The sequence below is a fragment of the Capra hircus genome, chromosome 5, assembly GCF_001704415.2.
Source record: "Capra hircus breed San Clemente chromosome 5, ASM170441v1, whole genome shotgun sequence".
Taxonomy (NCBI): Eukaryota; Metazoa; Chordata; class Mammalia; order Artiodactyla; family Bovidae; genus Capra; species Capra hircus.
The window spans coordinates 101645703-101664587 of record NC_030812.1 but is presented as its reverse complement, the minus strand read 5'-3'; the positions used below and the strand labels follow the sequence as shown (position 1 = coordinate 101664587).

Genomic DNA, 18885 nt, shown 5'->3' with positions numbered 1-18885 from the left:
CACAAGAAAAGAAAATACTGGCTAATATCCCAAATAAATATAGATGCAAAAATCCTCAACAAAATATTAGAAAACCAAATTCAAACAATACATGAAGAGAATACTGGACAACCCACTCCAGTATTGTTGCCTGAGAAATCTAAGACAGAGGAGCCTAGCAAGCTATAGTCCATTGGATCGCAAAGTATCAGACACAACTTAGCGGCTAAACAACAACAATAATAACAACACCAAGATCAACAGAGATTTGTTCCAAGGATGCAAGGATGGCTCAATATTCACAAATTAATCAGTGTGATACACCAAATAAGATAAAGGCAAAAAATCATATCCTTTCAACAGATGCAGAACACATATTTGACAAAATTCAGCAGCCGTTTATGATACTAAAGATCTTTACAAAGTAGGTATAAAAGGATTACACCTCAACACAATAAATATCATATGACAAACCCTCAGCAAGCATCCTACTCAACTGTAAAAAGCTGAAAGCTTTTCTTCTGAGATCAAACACAAGGCAAAAATGCCTATTCTCATCACTTTTATTCAACATAGTTTTGGTAGTTCTAGTCAGAATCATCAAGCAAGCAAAAGAAAATAAGAACATCCAAATCTGAAAGGAAGAGTCAAAACTGAGACACCATTGAAAACTTTAAGACATTGTGAAGATATTAAAGGCACAAATAAATGGAAAGATATTCTGTGCTCATGGATTGGAAGACCTGATATTGTTAAAATGCTCATACTACACAAAGCAACCTAAGCAACCTACAGATCCACTACCATCCTTATCCAAATTTCAATGAAAATTTTCACAGATATGGAACAAACGATTCTAAAATTTGTGTGGAACCACAAAAGACCCTGCATAGCCAAAGAAATCTTGAGAAAGAGTGATAGAAGTGTCATGCTTCCTGATTTCAAACTGTATTACAAAGCTGTGTTAATCAAACAGTATGGTATTGGTATAAAATGGACACAGAAATCACTGAAACAGAATAGAGATCCAGAAGTAACCCCAAATATATATGGTCAATAAATTTATGACCAAAAAAGTAGAGGTTATACCATCGGAAAAGGCCTGTCTCTTCAAAAATGGTGTTGGGAAAGCTGGACAGTTACACACAGAAGAATGAAACTGGAAAACTCTTACCCATTCACAAAAATTAACTCAAAATGGATTAAAGACTTGATAATAAGTCCTGAAGCCATAAAAATCCTAGAAGAGGGCTTCCCTTGTGGCTGTGGTAAAGAATCCACCCACCAATGCAGAAGACCCAAGTGTGCTCCTTGATCCAGGAAGATCCCACATGCCACAGGGCAACTCAGCCATTGGCCACAACTGTCGAGCCTGTGCTTTACAGCCTGGGAACGGCAACTACTGAGCCCACGTACCACAACTACTGAAGCTCAGTGCCCTCCAGCCTGTTCTCCTCAACAAAAGAAGCCACTTCAATAAGAAGCCTGTGCAATGCAATGAAGAGTAGCCCCTGCTCACTTCAACTAGAGAAAAGCCCATGCAGCAACAAAGACCCAGCACAGCCAAAATAAATAAATTTTAAAAATTATTTTAAAAATCCTAGAAGAAAAATTAGGATGAAAAGGTCCTGACATCAGTCATCATGAGGATATTTTGGGTTTGATGCCAAAAGCAAAAGCAACAAGAGCAAAAATAAGCTTTGAATCTATAGAAAACTAAAAATCTTCTGCACAACAAAGGGAAAAGGTCAACAAAATGAAAAGGTAATTTATGGAGTTGGAGAAAATATTTACAAATTACATTTCTGACAAGGGTTAACATTCAAAATACTTAAAGAATTCATACATCTCAATAGCAAAAGCAAACCGACAAACAATCTGATTAAAAAATGGACAGAGGACATGAATAGACATTTTTTTTTCAAAGAAGACATAAGCAGGCCAACAGGTACATGAAAAGGCGCACAATGTTATGTCATCAGAAAAATGCAAATCAGACTATAACGGGGTAATATCTCACATCTGTTAGAATGATTTTTATCCAAAAGACAAGAAATAAGAGGAGCTGGTGAAAATGCAGAGAGAAGGCAAACCTTGGGCACAGTTGGGTGGGGCGGGGAGAGGGAATGTAAGTTGATGCAGCCCCTATGGGGAACAGTATTGAGGTTCTCCAAAAATTAAAAATAAAACTGTCATATGGTTCATCAGTTTCACTTCTGGTATTTATCTGAAAGAAACAAATACCAACTTGAAAAGACTATGTGCCACCAAATGTTCATTGCAGCATATTTACAATAGCCAAACAACATAAGTTTTCACTGAAGGATAAATGGGTGAGGAAAATGTGATATCTACAGCAACAAAAGAAGAAAATCCTGCTATGTGTAGCAACATGGATGAACCTTGAGGGCATTATGCTAAGTGAAATAAATACCTGTGATCTAATTTATATGTGGAATCTTAAATCAAATACAAAAAAAGGGAGGGGTTCAGAGATGCAGAGAACAGTTCGTTGGTTGCCAGAGGTGGATTGATGTGGGCAAAACAAGTGGAGGTAGTCAAAAGGTCCAAACTTGCAGCTCTAAAGTGAATGCCATGAAGATGTGATGTACAGCATGGTGACTACAATGAATTCTGTATTGTATACTTGAAAGTTGGTAAGACAAATGTTCCTCATAATCAAAAATTGTAATGATATATGGTGATGGATATTACTAGACTTATTGTGTGATCATTTACCAGTATACAGAAATATATAAGTATTACATTTTACACCTGAAACTAATATAATGTTATGTGATATATCCAAATTAAACTCTAAATAACAACGTTGAAACATGGATTAAATTAGCTCCATCCTAACGTCATTTGTATATCCAACTTAAACTCATCACTTAGACATTTTAAAATATAAAATCTCACTACTGACATCCTACAGGGTTGGGACAGACACACAGAAACAGACAGTAAGTCACCTTCACATGAGATATAGGCTTCCTCCTTGGGAGAGCAGGAAGTGTAATTCCAAGGGTCAGAAGGACACTGCCAGAGAGAGGTGTCAGTTTTCCGACACTGGATTCCATCCACCCACTGGGGTCTAGAACCTTCTCTAAGAGCAACAGAAGGGTTGAGACTTCCACTGTCCCCACAGCCAAGCTGTCTGCAGATCAGGGACACGGTGATATATTCCATGGGGTTGCGGCAGACACTGCCCCAGGTCCCGTTGTAGAAAACTTCCAGCCACCCAGCACACTGCTGTCCTCACTCACCATCCTGAGGGCCAGGAACTCTGAGATTGAAAGGGAGGAAACAGGACACAGTGAGCATTCCACTCAGTGCTCTGGTTTCCTCTTTCCCAGAAATCGTGAACACTCACCCTGACCCAGCTGAGGAGATACCCACTAGGTGACAAGACTAAAATCTGTCTCCCTTTTACTTGACTTTGTCCATTAATGTCTGTCTTTCTATTTCTACCGCAATGATGTAGTGAATACGAACAGAGAGAAAGGCCAACATAGGCACCTGCAGGGAAGGGCCCTGAGCCTTGTTTCCTGAAAAAACCTGTAGAAGAGCATGTGAAAGGGATGTGGGTAGTGGAGAAACAGGCAGAACAGTGAACCCACAAATGTCTATGTTCCAGTGTTTCAATCCGGTGAATGTTGCCTTATATTTCAAAAGGCATTTTACAGACATTATTAAGACAAGAAACTTAGGAGCTTGGGATGGTGAGACTAACCTGCAAGATTATGAATTAATCATATAAACCCAATCTGATTATCCCTAAAATGGAATACTCTTCCTGAGTGTGGTTAGAGGAATACGAGACCCTGAAGAATGGTCAAGGGAGGGAATGTTGTCCGAAGAAGATGGGCTCCAAGCCAAGGAATGAGGCCACATAGGGACCAAGAAGGCTGGGAAAAGAGTCCTCCCCAGGGCCTCCAGGAAGAACGCAGCCCTGTGGACACTGGATTGTTGGTCTACAGAGACCCTTGTCAGACTCCTAGGGTACAGAACTGAACAGAGTAAATCTGTGCTTTCATTACAACGTCAACAGGCTCTCCAGACTGTATACCACAGGAAACTGAAGAGAGAGCCCTGCTTTCATGTGGAAACCGTGAGAAACGGCTCTGCCAGGAAACACTGCTGAGAAGAAAGGACCAGAATCTCAGCTGCTGCAGGAGGAAGTGAAAGCACCTCGTCTTCACGTCTGCTGGAAACACAGGCTCCATGGGAAGAAGACTTCTTCTCTGGTCCTTTCAGCATCTCTCCCTCAGGGCTCAGACCCGTGTCCTCCAGGGCCCCACCCCTCCCCCAGCCTGTGGACAGTGTGCAGCGCAGACCTGAGCAGATGACCCCCGCGTCCTGCTTGTGTCTGCAGTCGTGCGCCCCCAGCCCCGGGAAGGGCACCTCCACACGTGGGACTCCTTTCCTGTGCAGTTCAGGTCGTCCAGCCAGATGGGTCCTGATCCTGCCCCGAAGTGAGCAGACCTCGTGGCATTGAGGGCTTCTCCACAGCCCAGCTGCCTGCACACCACGCGGGCATCGTCCAGGTCCCAGCTGTCATCACAGATGGTGCCCCAGGAGTCCTGGTCAAGAATCTCCACTCTCCCGGCGCAGTGACCGCCCCCGTCCACCAGGCGAAGCCGTCTGCTGTCTGAGGAGAGAGAAAATCGGACAATGGGGCGGTGAGGCTGACCCGGCGGTGACCCGGGGGGGTGGGCGGTGGGGGCGGCGGTTAAGCGCCTTCTGTCTAGTAGGACCCTCACCTGAGCAGTAGGGGGCGCTCTCCCCTGAGGCTGCAGAGCCTGTTGGTTCAGGGAGGGAGTAGCTGCACTGGGGCAGCACCTGGGTCTGGTTTCCTGCAGAAATAGCAATGATCAGAGGGACATGAGTTGAAGCAAACTCCGGGAGATAGTGAAGGATAGGGAAGCCTGGCGTGCTGCATTCCAGGGAATCAAATAGAATTGGACACAACTTCCAGTAGTCATGTATGGATGTGAGAGTTGGACTGTGAGGAAGGCTGCGCCGAAGAATTGATGCTTTTGAACTGTGGTGTTTGAGAAGACTCTTGAGAGTCCCTTGGACTCCAAGGAGATCCAACCAGTCCATTCTGAAGGAGATCAGCCCTGGGTTTCTTTGGAAGGAATGATGCTAAAGCTGAAACTCCAGTACTTTGGCCACCTCATGAGAAGAGTTGACTCATTGGAAAAGAGTCTGATGCTGGGAGGGATTGGGGGCAGGAGGAGAAGGGGACGACAGAGGATGAGATGGCTGGAAGGCATCACTGACTCAATGGACGTGAATCTGAGTGAAGTCGAGAGTTGGTGATGGACAGGGAGGCCTGGCGTGCTGCGATGCATGGGGTCGCAAAGAGTCGGACACGACTGAGCGACTGAACTGAACTGAAACTGAGCGACTGAATGGCAGCACATAATCTTTGCTGTTACATTCACTGCAGAAGTGAGGTCTGTGCCTTCCCTTAAAGTTCTGCTGAACCTTTGTGAATTCCTAGTAAGTAGTGCTGCTGCCTGCTAAGTCGCTTCCGTCGTGTCCGACTCTGTGCGACCCCATAGACGGCAGCCCACCAGGCTTCTCTGTTCCCTGGGATTCTCCAGTCAAGAATACTGGAATGGGTTGCCATTGCCTTCTCCAATGCATGCATGCATGCCAAGCCGCCCCAGTCATGCCCGACTCTGTAGTGATAAAAGGGAGTTAAGGTAAAGTTGCTTGACCCTCAGCACAAGGTCTGAAAAAACTCTTGCAGCCCTCGTGTGAAATCACTGAGGACCTTTGCTTTAGGGCAAGTCTGCCCTGTTGAGACTCTCGTCCTGTGGAGACTGTCATATGCAGGTCTGCGTCGCTCAGTTCAACCCAGCTGACCTCCCAGCTGCCAGGCTTTCCTCATGAACCATCCTGGGTCCCCAGCCCAGTGTCCTCAGATGATGTCAGCCCCAGCTGATACTGGGCTGCAAACCTGATAAGACTCCAAGACAATACAAATCGGAGCACTTCCCAAATTCCTCCCAAACTCCAGGAAACCATGAGCAAAAGTAAAAAGGGGTTTTAAGATGCTAAGTTTTGTAGGAAATTTGGTTATGTAGCAATAGTCACCAAACACATAATTACCATACTGCTAACTATTTACTGAAGACAAACCGAAGTGTTTTTTCAGAAGAAAAAGTATATGCATTTTATATGCATATATTTGTATATGCAAATTTATATATGCATATGTACCAAGGAATGAAGCCACATACAAATGAGGCCACTATACAAAACAGTATAAATTTGTATATGCACATGCGTAGCATCTTCATCCATAATGGCCCAAATTTGGGAAGACAACCTAAAACATGTGACATTGCTTTTGAACAAAGCAACAGGCAGAAGCTAGAAGGGTGGAGGAGGCTATTAGCAGAAGCTGATGGCTTGGGCAATGCTGTCAATGAGGATTGAAAGGAAGTGAGGAAATACAGTTGGGGCTGAAAGAAAAATATATGGTGATATTTATGCAAAATAAAATGGTTGCCATAAGTGACTAGATTTTGAAGTACTTTGTTACCAGGCCAACAAAGTAACCAGAAAAACCTTTCTTCAGTCTCAGTAACTATAGAGCAAAACAAGCAAAGCCAGTCACTAAATATTTAGAACATTTGAGTGGGTGATTTAACGAACATACCTCTCACAACTAGAGAATGCACCTTATTTCAAGCACTTACAGGTCATTTTCCAAGGCTGATCATATATTATACAAAAAGTGAAATCCAAAAAATTTTCAAAGGGTAAAATAATTAAAAATATGTTTTTTTATTAAAGTAGAATTAAGCTAAAAACAAAAGACAAATAGTAAAATCTTCAGTTGTTTGTTTAGTAGCTAAGTCATGTCTGACCCTTTTGCAGCCTCCAGGCCTGTAGCTCATCAGTCTCCTCTATCCATGGGATTTCCCAGGCAAGAATACTGGAGTGGGTTGCCATTTCCTTCTCCAAAAACCTTCCGTAGTGAGATATAATTTTCATGCATAAAAATACACATATTTTGAGTATGTTTTCATAAGTTTTGACAGTTGCATGTGCCAGCATAACAATTACCACAGGTTAAAATTCAGAATATATAGCATTATTCACAAAGTTCCTATATGCCTCTTGCAACCAATAAAAGCCCCACAAATCCAGACCCAGGCAAATACTGATCTGTCTTTTATCATAAATAGATTAGTTGTGTTTTCTGAGAATTTATTAAAATCATACAGTATGTAATACCTTTTAGATGGTTTTTTTCACTTAGCATGCTTGAGATTTTCTGTGTAGTTGGATTTATGAGTAGCTTTTTCTTTCTATTGTTAAAGTCTTACATTGTATGAACATGCCAAAGAAAAGTTTTGCTTTCTCTCATTAAAGAAAATTAGAGTGGCTTATACTGTTTTACTCTTTCAAATAAACATGTCTGATTTTTCAGCCTAAATTTTTTGTGGACATCTTTTCATCTCTCTTGGGTAACAGAAATTTTGGGTGACATAGAGTTGCTAATCAGCAACGTATAAAGGTTCTAATGGATCAATAACCTTCTCCAAACTTGGAATTGTCAGTCTCCTTAATTGTAGCCGGTCTAATTTCTGAATTTATATCTCATACTTTAATTTGAATTTTTTCTACTAATTAATGATATTTGGTATCATTTCATTACTTATTGGCCATTTGTATATCATCTTTGGGAAAGTGTCTTTCTTAATATTTTGCCCATGCTTAAACTGGATAGTTCTTTTCTTATTTTCTATTATAATTTTTTCACTTATTCTTGTTACAAATCCTTTGTTAGATATATGTATTGCAGTTAATTTCTCCCTATCAGTTGAATGCCTTTTCATTTTCTTAATATTTTTTTTCAAAAAGCAAAAAGTTTTAATTTTAATGAAAATCACATCTCATTTTTTAATGGTTAATGTCTTATCTGACTTAGAAAATGTTTGCTTACTCCACAATCATAATTTTTCTTATATTTTCTTCTACCAGTTTTATAATTAAATTTTATATGGGAATAACCATTTATTTGAGCTACCCTGATGGACTGGGGTTTTTCTTCAGGGTGAGGATGGGGGGAATGGCGCTTATGATGTGAAATAAGGATCGCAGTTCATTTCTCCCCCTCCCATGCAGATATTCAATTAGCAGATCATTTTTTGAAGAGAATGTATTTTCCCCTTTGAAATATCTCTATGCTTTTGTAGAATTTCAGCACATACATGGATTTGGGTCTGTTACTGAACTTTATTGTACTCTGTTGATCTATTTAGCTATTCTTATTCCATAGACATGTTGCTGTGGATATGTAGTAGGAAACTTGAAGTTAGCATACTTCTTTTGGCCCTTCTTTTTCAAAATTGTTTTGTCCATTCCACTTCTTTCACATTTAAAGAAATGTTTAGAATTTGCTTGTAAAGTTCTACAAAAATATTGCTTGGCTTTTTATTAGGATGAGATTTAGTTTGTATATTAAGTGAAGAGAATTGACAGCCGATTAAGTTTTCTAATCCATGAACATGGTATATGTCTTTATTTTTTTAGATGTTCTGTGACTTTCAATGCAAGCCCTTTAGATATTTTAAGTTTCTTCCTACATATTTAATAGTTTTCATACTATAATAAATGGGATTTCCCCCTAGATTTTGCTAGTATAAAGAAGTACCACTTATGTCTGATTTATGCTTCATTGGTCACTAGTGAAGACAGTCTGTCTACATGGATGAACTATATCTAAGTCATCAATCTGCAACCCTAAGCAACGTGAAAATGCTGGTCCTGCATCTGACCAGCAGTTTCAAATTTTAAACAGCACACTAAATAATCATTTATTTATTCCCCTTTATTCAATATTTTTTTCTGCTACTTTTATTGATTTTTTACAGTTTAACTATAATGTTTCTGAGAAAAGGTCTTTTACATAAGGGTTATAAGGTGACCTATTAGTTTTATCAGCTTGAATTTTCAAGCCTCTCCCCGAGTTAGAAATTGTTCATTTAAATACATTTTTTCCCACCCTCTCCCTCTCCTCTCCTAGATATTTTTATGTTAGTGTAGACACATAAATCACATAGGATATATTCTTCCTTTTTTACTCATTTTTAATTTAACCTGGTTCTTTGATATTAGTTATGGGATCCAACAACCTTCACAGAGGGACTTTTAATCATGGATGTACGGTTAATTAGTTGTTAAAAAAAGAAGCAAATAGGAAGGAAGCAAGCCACCATGATGCTGACATCACTCCCTCTTTGCCAAGACTTTTACACAATTAGCTGAAGTAGAAAATTTCTTTGAATAGTTCCATTTGAAATGACATATGGATGAATAGAAAATCTGAATAATTCTGATTTATTAAAAATACTGAATTTGTAGTTAAACCTTTCTACTATAACTTCAAAACAAAACAATTTCAAGTTCAGGTGTATTTCAGAATAGTTAATAATGTTATGTGAAATTGAAATTTCCTGAATTTGAATGAATGTCTTAAGAAATACACACTGAGGTTATCAGGTAAAGGAATCTGACGGGTATAGAAATTCTCACATGGTTCAATGGAAGAAAATTCCTGACTGAGGTATACCCTTTTTGCATATACATTGTTCACTATGATTATACTTAAATAGCTATGTTTACTTAAAATATGTATTCTCCTTTATGCTTCTTGCCCTGATCTGAAACATGAATGAATAATGACAAAACCCGTATTTCATCATGAAATATCTAACTTTTGAAGTCAGTTTTCCATCACTCTCTGCTCTTGGAGACATATCACTCCAAGAGCATCCTGTGTACCAACAGCCCTTCCCTTTCTCTCACCTGAGCAGGTCACAGAGGCCATGTTGCCATGGGAACAGTCAGAACTACCCAGGGCAGTCACAGGGCAACTCCACAGGAAAGACTCAGTCCCCAAACAGTGAAATCGGACTGCTGAGATCTGGTCATCTCTGCCCACCAAGTGTGGTCCTCTGGGGGTGGAGATGGCAACTCCACAGCCAAGCTGTCGACAGACAACATTGGCATTGGCCAGAGTCCAGTGGGAGGCACACAGCGCTCTCCATCGTCCAGAAATGTTCATCTCCACCTGCCCCTCACACTGAGAGGAGCCATTTGTCATGAGCCGCAATTCCGAGTACGCTGCTAGAAGAAGACAGAATTTCAGCAAAATCTCATGATTTTCTTACCCCCAACAGAGAGTACAGGGAGGTTAGTCCTGATCTACATCTCACCTGAACAGGCAACCTGAACAGCTCCACTGTGGTGACACATGCCCCCTGGACAGGGCACTCTGGGGCAGACCCAGAGCTCAGGCTCCTCCCCTTCACATCTGAACTCTTCAGCCCAGACCTGGCCATCAGACTCTCTGAAGGGCATGTGTTTCAGGACAGACACAGCCTTGCCGCATCCCAGCTCTGCACAGATGACCTGGGCAGTGGGGAGTGTGAAATTCCCATCAGACACTGGGATCCATTCTTTTCCAGAATGTACTTCTACACTCCCTGAGCAGGGTCTATCCCCTCCAAACAGACGCACAGATCCTAAGATTAAAAATAATGATAAACACAGTGAGCGTTCATTTTCCTTGCTTGCAAATTGAAAACAATATGTCACAGGCAATGGTGTGAAAACTTTCCAGGAGTTGAGCACAAACTGAGAATTTAACAGTTAGTGTCAGAGTTGCATTTTCATGACCAAGTTTCTAAAGAGAAACCCAGAAGCAGGGTCAATTTGGAATGACTGGATCCCAGCAAGATATACTTTGAGGTTGGTTAGAAATGTGAATTCCTTATCTAAGGTCCAGGAAACTACAGGGACCAAGACAGATCATCTGTAATGGCTGAATATCAGGAACATAGATTTTATTTTGGTTGGAGAAGTTTCTCATTTAGGAGCCTGGGATCTACAGAGCCCAAGAAGATAATGCGTAATGTGTGGCACTCAAACTTGAGTATAGAGACATGAAGAACAGAACCAAACCAGAGCAAAATGGCTATGAGAGTTTAGAGATCTGTCCTTTAGACAAAGTTAGAAAGCTTTTCTGAGACTTTCTGCTACTAGTCTAATCAGATTTTTCCCCCACGAGCCACTCCTCAAGTGGCTTGGCATACAGAAAATTGTATAGGCTGGAGCCATTAATGCATGCCAACCTGTAGACGGATAATGGCTCAAGAGAAGAAATACTGACATAATAACTAATCTACTTTTAAAGTAACAAATTTTATTTTTCTGATAATCTTTGATGACAAAATATTCTAAGAATTTCTTAGATGACCTAAATGAAGAAAAAGATGAGTCTGTTCTGTTAAGTAAGCTCAGAGACAAAAAGGACAACTTGATTTATGAAGCTCAAAAGTTCATAGATAGGTAGAACCAAGACTTGCTATAATTAAATTATCAAAATTCAAACACAAAGATAATTTTGAAAGCATTAAAAGAAAAATGACTTGTTACATATAAGGGAGTTTCTGTCATAAAGCAGATTTCTCAGCAGAAACCTTGCTGACCAGAGAGAGCAGGGTAACGTATACAAAGCATTTAGTGAAAAAAATCTGCCAATAATCAACTCTTTATCTAGCAAACTGTCCTTTAAAAATGAAGAGAGATTTTTTTTTAATTTTCAAAAAGCAAAAACTGAGGGGTTTCATCACCACTCGTCTTGCCTCTTATTAGTAAAGATAAATATGAAGAGAAGTACAGAATACTGATATATTGTAATCTCAGCACGTGATTTTAACCATGTTTTATAAATCAAAATTCAAACCAGCAATAATAACTATAATCACAGAAATTTGCTGGTGGAAAAAGAATGAAAAGTGAAAGTGAAGTCACTCAGTCATGTCCGACTCTGCGAACCCGTGGACTGTCGCCTACCAGGCTCCTCTGTCCATGAGATTCTCCAGGCAAGAATACTGGAGTGGGTTGCCATTTCCTTCTCCAGGGGATCTTTCCAACCTAGGGATCGAACCCAGAGTCAGAACTGCATTGGAGTCAGACGCTTTAACCTCTGAGCCACCAGGGAAGCCCGGAAAAAGAATATGTAAAGAAATAAAATCTGACATCAATGATATAAAGTATTGCGGAGATAGTAAAATACAGAGTTTCCATTAGCTATCAAATTTAATTTGTTACCTTAATTGTATTTAACTTCAGTTATCGACTATTATAGCTATCAATTGCTTGATGCAAGTTCCCAGGTAACCACAAGTAAAAGTATAGAGGATAACAAGATAAGGAGAAAAGAGTCAGAGCATAGCACTATGAAAAGTCACTTCACAAAGAAAGCAACGGAAGAGAACAAGAGAACTACAAAACAGACAGAAAACAATGAACAAAGTAGTAACAAAAAGTTCTGACCTTTCAATAATGATTTTAAATGTAAATGTATTAAACCTTCCAAACGAAAAATGGTGAGTGGCCTGAGGAGATTAAAAAACAAGACCCAACTACATACTTTAGAGTTCATGACACACATAGGATGAAAGTGAAGAGGTAGAGACAGAGATTCCAGGCAAATAGTAATCAAAAGAAAGCAAAGTCAGGCCAAAGAGAAGTTAAGCCAAAACCATCACAGGAGACATAATGATTAAATAGTTCTACAAGAATCAATAACCCATGTTATTACATATATATTCAATATATGCCCCCAACATCAAAAAATGTAAATAAACAAAGCCAACATTGACAGATCTTAGGGAGAAATAAAAGCAATACAAAAATATCCCACTGTTTATAATGGATGGATCATTCAGACAGAAAATCAATAAGAAAACAACAGAACTGAGCAACACTATAGGCTAAATGGCGTTACCAGACACATAGTGCCCATTGACCCAATACACTGACCCATGGAGTACATTTTTACCCAATGTATAGAAAAATAGACATTCTTCTCAGTGACACATGAAATATTCTCCAGGACATACTAGATCACAAACAAGTCTCAGAAAATTTAAGAATATCAAAATAATTCCAAGTGTCTTTGCTGACCACAATGGTAGCTAGAAATCAAGAATGAAAAGAAAACAGGAAAAAATCATAAATGCATGAAAACTAAATGACACACTCATATTTTAAGGCTTTTCTCTATTTATATAAAGAATGGTATTGAGATTTTTATAGGGATTGCATCAAGTCTATAGATTACTTTGAGCAGTGTAGACATTTTAGCAATATTAATTCTTTCAATCTATTAATACAGAATGATTTTCCAATTATTTGTGTCTTTTTAATTTTCCTTCATGCAGGTTTAATGTATTAAACATTTTATAATTGTAAAAGAAACTGACATTTAAAAAAAAAAAAAAGGTAGAAGATGAAAGTAGAGAATAAGCAAGCCATTATTTGGAGAGCTCCCAGTTGGATAAAACAAAGATCATGGCATTCAGTCCCATCACTTCATGGCAAATAGATGGGAAAACAATGAAAACAGTGACAGACTTTGTTTTGGGGGGCTCCAAAATCACTGTAGATGATGACTACAGCCATGGAACTAAAAGATGTTTGCTCCTTGGAAGAAAAGCTATGACCAATCTAGACAGCATATTAAAAAGCAGAGACATTACTTTGCTGACAAAGGCAGTGGCAACCCACTCCAGTACTCTTGCCTGGAAAAGCCCATGGATGGAGGAGCCTGGTAGGCTGCAGTCTATGAGGTCGCTAAGAGTTGGACACGACTGAGCGACTTCCCTTTCACTTTTCACTTTTATGCATTAGAGAAGGAAATGGCAACCCACTCCAATGTTCTTGCCTGGAGAATCCCAGGGACGGAGGGGCCTGGTGAGCTGCTGTCTCTGGGATCACACAGAGTCAGACACAACTGAAGTGACTTAGCAGTAGCAGCATGGTTTATCAAATAGTCATGTATGGATGTGAGAGTTGGACTAGAAAGAAAGCTGAGCACCAAAGAATTGATGCTTTTGAACTGTGGTGTTGGAGAAGACTCTTGAGAGTCCCTTGGACTGCAAGGAGATCCAACCAGTCCATCCTAAAGGAGATCAGTCCTGGGTGTTCACTGGAAGGACTGATGCTGAAGCTGAAACTCCCATACTTTGGCCACATGATGTGAAGAACTGACTCATTGGAAAAGACCCTGATGCTGGGAAAGATTGAAGGTGGGAGGAGAAGGGGATGACAGAGGATGAGATGGTTGGATGGCATCACCAACTCATTGGCCATGAGTAAACTCTGGGAGTTGGTGATGGACAGGAAAGCCTGGCATGCTGCCCTCCGTGGGGTTGCAAAGAGTCGGACATGACTGAGCGGCTGAACTGAAGTTGTGTAAGCCTCAATACTGATAAGACACATAAATATTTGGGGAAAATATTAGTTGAATCAGTTTTTAGCATATTTCATCACCCTCTGCTCCTCCTATCACCTAACCCTGGATTTTGTCATCTCTCCTGCTTCACACAAGTAAACATGATCTTAAATATACAAATGTTTGTTGATTTAAAGATGGGTTTGTCAAAAAGGGAAGCAACTGCTATAGAAGTGAAGGGTAGGTATATAGGTGGGGTTTGTGGCAAGTAAGGTGAGATCATAAAAAGTTTTGAGGCTTAGGAGGGAAACCAAAATGACAATGTATCATTAGTCATCCAAGGAACATATTTTGAAAAGAATAAAAGGGAATCAATTATTTAATTTTTTAAATTCCCTTGTTTCTGAGTATATTCTGATTATTTATTGCTAGAGTTCTTTCTGGTAAAAGACTACCTAGTAATGCCTGAATCCAGTCAAAAAACTAGACTTCCAAAGAAGAAAAATATAACGCATAAAAAATTTTAAATGAGCAATCATTAAAAGCAAATTCAGAAATTACAGAGATGATTTAATTGGCTGATAAGGTCTTTAAACCTCTAATATAAATATACCTACTGAGGCATAAAAACAAAGTAGAGAAAAAATAAGCAAATGGAGCTTCTAAAGTAAAATACAATATCTGGAATGAAAAATTGTCTGGATTAACTTAACAAGAGACAAGACATTGCAGAATAAAAGAATTGGAAATTCAACACATAGCAATTGACCACCCACATTGAATTAGAGAGAGAAAAATATGAGTAGAAATTAGTATCATGAAGGATAATATCAAACCATGTAAAATATGTTATTTGGAGATTCAGAATAAGGGATAAGTAGAAAAAAAATTTTTTTAATGATAGATGAAATTTTTCCAAATTTAATGAAGCTATAAACCCACTGATCCAAGAGGCTAAACAAACCTCAAACAAGATAAACTAAATAAAACAACCTAAGGCACTTGATAATATATTGCTGAAATCCATTCATAACCAAAAGTAACTCTTAACAGCAGCCAGGAAATTTTGACACACTATATATAGGGGAACAATGTTAAGTATTACTGGCTTCTTGTTTGAAGTAATGCAAACCAGATAATTATGCAAAAACATCTTTAGAGTACTCGGTGGGGGGCAAATATTAACACAGAATTCAGATACTTTTGAAAATAACATTCAAACCTGAAAAAAAATTAAAGTGTTTTCAGATGAATAACAGATGATACAATATGAGGCTATCAGACATACACTACACAAAAATGTTATCTAAAGGTCTAAAAGTTAAAGGAAAGTAATAATAAATTAAAGCTTGGATCTACCCAAAGCTATAAGAACTGTGTTAAATGATAATTCTGCAAGTAAATATTTTTAAAACTTCTTCTCATTTTTAAAATACTACAATATTTAAGACAAAAATAACAATTTTGTATTAAAATCATAGTATATTTATAAGTAGAATATATGACAACAGTAACATAAATAACAAGAACAGTGAAATAGAATTATACTATAATAAGGTCTTAATTATATATTAAGTGACATGATATCTAAAGAAAAATGTGATTAAAGAGAAATATTTTCAACATTATGATGAGCTCTGCAAAAAGAGATATAGCCAATAAACCAACAGAGTACATAAAATAGAGTATTAAAATGCTCAATTAAAGATTAAAATAGGAACAAAAAAGCATAAAACAAACAGCAAGCTAGTAAACTTAAACACAAGTATATAAATAATTACATTAATTTAAATTATTTAAACAATCCAACTAAAAGCAAGATGATCAGACTAGATAAAGTAAGACAAAATCATACACTATATAAACACAGAAACATAGGGTCACAAAGATATACCATGCAAACACTGATCAGAGAAAGCTGCATTATCTATATTAATATTATATAAAGTAAGCCTATAGGATAAAGAATATATTCAGAGAGAAAAGAACATTTCATGATGATAAAATACAAAAGAAATTATGTAGTTTCAAAATCAGTATGAAGCAACTGAAATGGTGTTTAGAGGAAAATTTTACAGCCTTTATGCTTCCTTGAGGCTTACATTAGAAAAAAAAAAGAAAACTGAGAGCAAATGATCTAAGATTCCACCTCAAGAATCTATAAAAATACAGCAAATCAAAACCAAACGAGAAGAACAAAAACTAATAGAAATCAATGAAATAGGAAACATAAACAATAAAGAAAATCAGCAAAGTCAACTGGTAATTCTTTTTGAAAAGCTAATGAAACTGATAATCCTCTAGCAAAAAATTCTATCAAGAAAAACTAAGAGAACACAAATTTAACAACTCCAAGAATGACAGGAGATCTTACCGATATTTAAAATATACATTGTTGTTCAGTCACTAAGTCGTACCCAACTCTGCAACCCTGTGGACTGCAGCACCCAAGGCTTCCCTGTCTTTCTCTATCTTCTGGAGTTTGCTCAAATTTACATCCATTGAGTCAGTGATGCCATCCAACCATCTCGTCCTCTGTTGCCCCCCTTCTCCTCCTGGTCTCATCTCAATCTTTCCCAGCGTCAGGGTCTATTCCAATGAGTTGGCTCCTCACATCAGGTGGTCAAACTATTGGAACTTCAGCTTCAGCATCAGTCCTTTCAATGAATCTTCAAGGTTGGTTTCCTTTAGGACTGACTGTTTTGATCTCCTTGTTGTCCAAGGGATTCTCAAAAGTCTTATCCAGCACCACAGTTCAAAAACATCAGTTCTTTGGTGCTCAGTCTTCTTTATGGTCCAACTCTCACATCCATACCAGACTACTGGAAAAAACATAGCTTTGACCTTTGTCAGCAAAGTGATGTTTCTGCTTTTTAATATGCTGTCTAGGTTTATCATAGCTTTTCTTCCAAGGAGCAAGCATCTTTTAATTTCATCATTAAAGTCACCATCTGCAGTGCTTTTGGAGCCCAAGAAAATAAAATCTGCCACTGTTTCCATTTCTCCCCCATATATTTGCTTCCCAAGTGATGCTAGTCTATCAATTCAGATAGACATAAGAGATGTGGGTTCGATTCCCTTCCATCCTGGGAAGATTCCCTGGAGGAGGAAATGGAAACCCACTTCAGTATTCTTGCCTGGAAAGTCCCATGAACAGAGGAGCCTGGCAGGCTACAGTCCATAGGGTTGCACAAAGTTGGACACAACTGAAGCAACTTAGCACTGCACATTTGGCATGAAGTGATGGGACTGGGTGCCGTGATCTTAGTTTTTTAACAATATGGGGCATGTTCAGAGTGGTGTGACCACAGACTGATCTTAGTTTTTGAATGTTGAGTTTTAAGTCAGCTTTCTCACTCTCCTTTCCTCTTCATCAAGAGGTTCTTTAGTTCCTCTTCACTTTCTGTCACTAGAGTGATAACATATGCATATCTGAGGTTGTTGATATTTCTCCTGAAAATCTTGATTCCAGCTTGTGCTTCATCCAGCCCAGCATCTCACATGATGTACTCTGCATATAAATTAAATAAGCCGGGTGACAACATACAGCCTTGTCATACTCCTTTTCCTGTGTTGAACCAGTCCATTGCTCCATGTTTGGTTCTAACTGTTGCTTCTTGACAGGTAAGGTAGTCTGGTATTCCCACCTTTTTAATAATTTTCTACAGTTTGTTGTGATGCACACAAGTCAAAAGATTTAGCATAGTCAATGAAGCAGAAGTAGATTTTTTTTTTCTGAAATTCTCTTGCTTTTTCTATGATCCAACAGATGTCAGCAATATGATCTCTGGTTCCTCTTCCTTTTCTAAATCCAGCGTGTACATTTGGAAGTTCTCAGTTTACATATAGTTGAAGCCTAGCTTGAAGGATTTTGAGCATTACCTTGCTAGCATGTGAAATGAGTGCAGTTGTGTGGAACTTTAAACTTTCTTTGGCATTGTCCATCTTTGGGATTGAAATGAAAACAAACTGACCTTTTCCAGTCCTGTGAAACTCCATTGCTGAGTTTTCCAAATTTGCTGGCATATTGAGTGCAGCACTCTAACAGCTCATCTTTTAGGATTTGAACTAGCTCAGCTGGAATTCCATCATTTTCACTAGCTTTTGTTATCTTAATTCTTCCTAAGGCCCACTTGACTTCAGACTCCAGGATATCTGGCTCTAGGTGAGTGACCACATCATCATCGTTATCTGGGTCAATAAGACCTTTCTTGTCTAGTTCTTCTAGTTCTTCTGTTCTTCTGTGGTGTATTCCTGCCACCTCTTTGTTTTAATCTCTTTTACTTCTGTTAGGTCCTTGCCATGTTTTCCCTTGAAAATACAACTACCAATATTTGAAAGCACAAAAAATGGAAAATCTGAAAAAATCTGAAGTTCCTTAAAAAGTTCCCATTAAGAAAATTGCAGTCCTCCAACATCAGCTCTTCCACAGAGCTCAGAAACAATTTTTACTCTGGATTTATCCTAAACACAGTACTTCACCTTCAACATCTGATAAAAGGGTGAAATTCTCTTTCACACCACTTTCCTAAAATTGAGAAGAAACTCTAAGACTTCACTTTCAGTTAGAGAACTGGAACAGACATGCTATTCTCTTCTTACTTCTCCTGTGTCACCACTTTGACCTGCCT

General features: G+C 38.7%; 1 pseudogene; it reads right to left on the bottom strand.

The window, feature by feature from the left end:
* Positions 1-18885, bottom strand: part of LOC108633340 — a 61851-nt pseudogene that overhangs the window by 30846 nt on the left and 12120 nt on the right.